Below are 5798 nucleotides of genomic sequence, written 5' to 3' on the forward strand. Positions count from 1 at the left end.
TGATGTTGGGAAGTGGGTACTTGTTCTTGATTGTCTTCTTGTTCAATGGACGGTAATCGACGCAAAGTCGGTCCGTGCCATCCTTCTTCTGGACAAAAAGAACTCCACAACCCCATGGGGAAGAACTCGGTCTGATCAAACCCAGACGCTCTTGTTCATCGAGCCGCTTCTTCAATTCCTTCAGCTCCTTGGGTCCAAGCTTGTATGGACGCTTGCAAACGGGTTCTGTTCCAGGCTCAAGATCAATAACGAACTCGACTGGCCGATGAGGAGGCATACCCGGAAGCTCTTCTGGAAAGACATCTTGGTACTCATAAACGACTGGAATTTGAGAAATAGCATCCAATTCGCCCTTCTCATTGAGAGAAAACAACCGAATGGTTTCATCACGAGCGGCATAGATGATAACATCCTCAGAAGGGTGTGTCAATTGAATTTGCCTGGCAGCACAATCAAGCTGAGCCTTGTGCTAAGAAAGCCAGTCCATCCCGAGAATAAGATCAATATCAGAGTCGCCAAGAACAAATGGTTTAGAAAGAAATTTGTAGTCGCCCATCTTGATAGAGACATCCGGAATCATTGTGGTAGCCCTCATAGAAGAGCCTGGAGAAACAACTCCCATGGGCTTTTCCAACATTTCCGAAATGAAATCATGCTTTGCAACAAATGATCTAGACATGAAACAATGCGAAGCACCGGTATCAAATAAGACTTTTGCAGGAATATCATTAACAGGAAGATTACCGATGATCACATCTGAAGAATCCTCTGCCTGAGCTGCATTCATCATGTTCACCTTTGCAGACTTTGGATTATGCTTGACCACTGCATTGCTTGAAGATCTCACAGGAGGAGGAGGAGGAAGGCGCCTTTGATTTAAGCATTTGTTCGCGTAGTGGCCTTTCTGCTGGCACTTGTTGCAAGTCACTTCTGAGAGCGGACGATGATAAGGAGAATTCGACTTTGGAGCTTGAGGCTGAGACTTGTTCTGATAGCTTGGGTTGGGTGGGTGGGAAGATCCACGACCACCTAAGTTCTTCTGTTGGTAAGGCTGATGAAACGGAGGAGGAGGCAGGTAGAACTTTTGCTGCTTAGCTGCCACTTGTGAGGAAGAAGAAGATTGCACTGCATCTCTGATTCTCTTCTTAGACACCTCACACTTGAGCTGAGCACCTTCTTGCTTGAGTGCCATATTGTAGAATTGATCAAACTGAGTAGGCTCAACAAGAACGAGAGCTAACTGCAGATCCTCTCTAAGGCCACCTCTGAACTGATAGATCATACTCTTCTCATCTGGAACATCTTGCTTAGCAAAGCGAGCAAGTTTCTGAAACTGCTTGTTGTATTCGTACACTGACATGTTGCCTTGCTTGAGATTGCGGAACTCCTCACGCTTGCTCTCAACAACACTGGTAGGAATATGGTGAGCTTTAAGTCCCGACAGAAATCCGTCCAAGTAATCACTCGACCACCTCTGGAATCCTTGTATTGCTGGAACCAATCAGCTGCCTGATCCTTGAGCTGAAAAGAAGCGAACTTGACATAGTCTTCAGGTCTGACATTGCTGCATTCAAAATGCTTGTTGATATCCACGAGCCAATCATCGGCGTCTATGGCCTCGACACAATAGCTGAAAGACTTCGGCTGATTTGCCAGGAACTGGTTGAGGGTTGGAAATAGAGGCTGATGATTGAACTGCCCTTGACCTTGATTCCCTTGGTTGCCTTGGCCTTGGTTGCGCTCTTGCATGAGCTGGATCATCATCTGAGCATGGGCGTTAGAGGCTGCCATCAAAGCTTGCCATGCCTCCGGAGGCGGAGGTGGAGGTGGAGGGTTCGCCTGACTCCCATCATTGCGATCTGGATTCAGACGCGTTGGCGGAGCCATCCTGAAGAGGGTGACATCCGTTAGCATCTTGATAGACAGATAGACAAGTTGAATCAACGGATAGAAATTGCAACATATAGTCTTCACAATAAACATTCAAACATGGATGAACGAATGAATTCCAAAGTAAACATCACACGTCCATTAAGGTGAGAAGCCACTTGAATAGAGATTGATGAATGAAATAAACAAGGTACAACTGGAACAAATAAGTGGTAAGGATTACCCAATCACAAACCAAATATCTGCCGGAAGAAATGCTAGAGCTACTTGAATCCCACCTATAAACTCCCGAAACTTTCCGGTTATGCAATCAGGTGTTGGGGATACAGGGGAAGCAATATATCTCACCCAAACTAACAATCCCTACATCCAGCTGTATCCATCCGTCAACACATAACCAAGAAAACTTCGGAAATCGTGTACCTCAACCTTCGAAAAGCATCCGTTATACGAGTTATGGCAATACTCCCGAGCTCGCCCCAGTACTGGGTTATCGGGGTTATCTCACCAACAACTGTACAAAAGAGATTTTCGATGTCGGCAAAACTCAGGTATTCCAGAACTGCAACGATAAAATTGTGACGGCAACACCTCGGAGCTCAACTCCCCGGGGCACTGCCACAACCCCTAAATGTCAGGAGGCACCAAGAACAATGTTCTCGTCACAAAACCATCAGAATGATTCCAAGATACCCGCGTGATCCTAAAAATTTTTTAGTGAAATTTGAGAAGAGGAAAGTCAAAACATCTACGTCAGGAGGCCTCACCAGAGCGACGAAGGGACTGAGGAGTAAAAAGAATCCTACTCTCCGATATATATAATCCTAAGACTCAAAACATTGTTCTAGACTCAACATCGCCAACAAACAATCAAGCAGGGGGCTCCTAAGTCGGGGATGGCTCTGATTACCAACTTGTAACACCCACGATGCGGCTATATCTCCCACGTGTCGAAGCACGACTTAGAGGCATAACCGCATGGTGGTTTTGTCGCAAGAAGGGTCATCTTCACACAATCCCATGTAATGAACAAGAATGGGATAAAGAGAGTTGGCTTACAATCGCCACTTCACACAATACATAATTTAAGTTCATACATCATTCAAACTACACTCATAGACCGACTACGGTCAAGTTCAAATGAAAAGAAGACAACCCCAAATGCTAGATCCCTGATCGTCCCGACTGGGCCCCACTACTGATCATCTGGAAACGATACATAGTAACGACCAAGGGCCTCATCAAATTCCCACTTCAGCTCAGTTGCACCATCTGCGCCAGTATCCTCGGCACCTGCATCTGTTTTGGTAGAATCTGTGAGTCATGAGGACTCAGCAATCTCACACCCGCGAGATCAAGACTATTTAAGCTCATAGGCAGGAAAGGTGTAATATGGTGGAGCTGCGGCAAGCACTAAGCATATATGGTGGCTAACATACGCAAGTGAGAGCGAGAAGAGAAGCAACGCGTCGGTCGAGAAGCTAAAAGTGATCAAGAAGTGATCCTGAAACTACTTACGTCAAGCATAACTCAAACCGTGTTCACTTCCCGGACTCCGCCGAGAAGAGACCATCACGGCTACACACACGGTTGATGCATTTTAAAGAGGTCAAGTGTCAAGTTATCTACAACCGGACATTAACAAATTCCCATTTGCCTCATAACCGCGGGCACGGCTTTCGAAAGATCATATACCCTGCAGGGGTGTCCCAACTTAGCCCATCACAAGCTCTCACGGTCAACGAAGGAATAGACCTTCTCCCGGGAAGACCCGATCAGCCTCGGAATCCCGGTTCGCAAAACATTTCGACAATGGTAAAACAAGACCAGCAAGACCACCCGCTGTGCCGACAAATCCCGATAGGAGCTGCACATATCTCGTTCTCAGGGCACACCAGATAATCTAAGCGTACAGGTACCGACGAATCCAAGTTGCCAAGGAATGGTCCCGCACGGTGCTCTAGTTTGGACCAACACTCGGAGGAGCACTGGCCCGGGGGGTTAAATAAAGATGACCCTTTGGCTCGCGAAAACCCAAGGGAAAAGGGCTTAGGTGGCAAATGGTAAAACCAAGTTTGGGCCTTGCTGGAGGAGTTTTATTCAAAGCAAACTGTTAAGGGGGTCCCATAAATCACCCAACCATGTAAGGAACGCAAAATCAAGGAACATAACACCGGTATACGGAACTAGGGCGGCAAGAGTGGAACAAGTCACCAGGCATAAGGCCGAGCCTTCCACCCTTTACCAAGTATATAAGGTGCATTAATATAAACAGGAGATATTGTGATATCCCAGAATAACCACGTTCCGACCTGGAACAAACTTCATCTTCACCTGCAACTAACAATGCTATAAGAGGGGCTGAGCAAAAGCGGTGACATAGCCAGACAAAGGGTTTGTTAGGACAGGATGGTTAGAGGTTTAACATGGCAATAGGTAGGCATGGTGAACAAAGGCAGGTAGGGCTAACATAGCGAAAGAGCGAGTACTAGCAAGCAAAGATAGTAATGATTTCGAAGGTATGATCATCTTGCCTGCAAGGTTCTCAGATTTGTCGAAGGCTGGATCCTCGTAAGCGTACTCAACAGGTTCCTCATGCACGTACTCGTCTCCCGGCTCTACCCAAAGCAAGAACACAAGCAAAGGAACCACAATAAATCACGGTGCAATGCACAAGCAACATGATGCAATACATGTCATGATATGCGAGATGTGATATGCAATGCTTATGCGTGCTTTGGGAGTAAAAAGTATGAACAAGGCATCAACTTGGCAAACCAAGTATGCCGCTGGAAAGATGAGATGATTTCGGTTGAAATCGATATAAAGATCACCGGGAACGGATGCACGGTTTGCAAATGGCAAGCAAGACATGGCACAAAGCTGAGTTTAACAGCACGATGCTACTTAGCATGCAACAAGAAACTATGCTACAGCACCCCAACATGAAAACAAAGCATATGGCAGTGATCTACAGGAGATGCTTTACAAAAGAGGAACACTAAGCTACGGCTAATTCACACCATAACAAGTTCAAACAAGCATGGAGAAAGTGCAAAAAAATTATCAGGCTGGACATGGCATAAACAGCAGCACGAAGCAATGTTCAGAGCAGGTTATCAACATGCTACAGGAACTTATAATAGCAAAATAAGGCATGACATGAATCTACTCAAAGCATAGATCAAAAGTCCCTTACTAACCATAAGCCAAAAAGGATCAGAAAATATGATGGCACCCACGTAAACATAGCAAGTTTCGTTAACAGATTTCAGCAAACCAAGCATGACATTGAAATAATTACGAAGGCACCTTCGTGAGCTCGATGCACTCACTACAGAGCATCCCATGATAAACTAAGTATACATCCATCAAGAAGGCATGTCATAGAAGCTATACATGGCAAGAAACAACATCATAGCATATCCGGACCAACTACAACAACCTTGGCCAAATTGAATAACATGTAAACAATCTGCCAGGAAACATTTTGAAGCAAAACTAGAGCACGAAAATGACATGCTATACTACTCCATAATTGCAACCAGGACCATGGATGGATAGAGCAAAACCATGTTTTCAAAACACCCTTACTGAAGTATCTCAAATTATGCATGGATCTCTTTGTAGCAACACGTTTACATGGCATCAAAATTACAGCAGAACATGAACTAAAATCAGCATTAACACGAAGCCTAGTTTGCATGCTTGTGCTAGTCACCACATTGATCACAAAAATACATGGTAAGCACCTCTGTAAAGAATACATAGCCTAGTTCAAAACACATTTAGGGATCAACCTCATAGGATGCACACATCAATCATGGCAAAAATGACAAAAGAGCTCGTGCTGATAAGAATCTGAAACTCATGATATGAAGCCCTCTTCCAACAGCATTTCGGGCATC

This window comes from Triticum aestivum, chromosome 4B (assembly GCF_018294505.1).
Source record: "Triticum aestivum cultivar Chinese Spring chromosome 4B, IWGSC CS RefSeq v2.1, whole genome shotgun sequence".
Lineage (NCBI taxonomy): Eukaryota > Viridiplantae > Streptophyta > Magnoliopsida > Poales > Poaceae > Triticum > Triticum aestivum.